The sequence below is a fragment of the Etheostoma spectabile genome, chromosome 19, assembly GCF_008692095.1.
Source record: "Etheostoma spectabile isolate EspeVRDwgs_2016 chromosome 19, UIUC_Espe_1.0, whole genome shotgun sequence".
NCBI lineage: Eukaryota > Metazoa > Chordata > Actinopteri > Perciformes > Percidae > Etheostoma > Etheostoma spectabile.
Window position 1 is genome coordinate 5,260,709 of NC_045751.1, and position 597 is coordinate 5,261,305.

Below are 597 nucleotides of genomic sequence, written 5' to 3' on the forward strand. Positions count from 1 at the left end.
GGTACAAATTAGTTTTGCACCAAATGAATCGCAAGAAGTGTTGCAAAACTTGAGATCGCAGACTCGCCGCTGTGTGATGGAGAGAGCACACTGCATATAATATAATATGATATATCATATAATATAATATGAGAAGCTGCAGCAACAGATTTCAGAGGTTAATCACTGAGTTGTGGTTGTTGGAAAAGTGACTGAAGTGGAAAAAACAAAATGAGTAAAGATTTTTTTCTACAAGTTCTCAAATCATATTATACAAGTGCTCACATAATATCTGTTCGCTCTCACGTTGTGCACCATATTTACCTTCATAGTTTAACCTTTTCTGACATTTTATAAAACAAAATATTAAGAAAATATTTGTGCAATTTATAGATTTTTTAAACAAATGTTAGTTGCAAATTTGCCTTATTGCTATGGTTTTAAAAACGCCACTTGAACAGTACCGCACAAAGCATTAAAAGAACTGCACCAGACAACTAGAACACAACATTATTTTGCACAATAAAGATCTTCAAAGGTGAAGCTGCCGTGTAGCACCCCTCCGGTTTAACGTAACATTTGTGTTGTACACAAAGTTCTTTACATCCTTCCAGGACC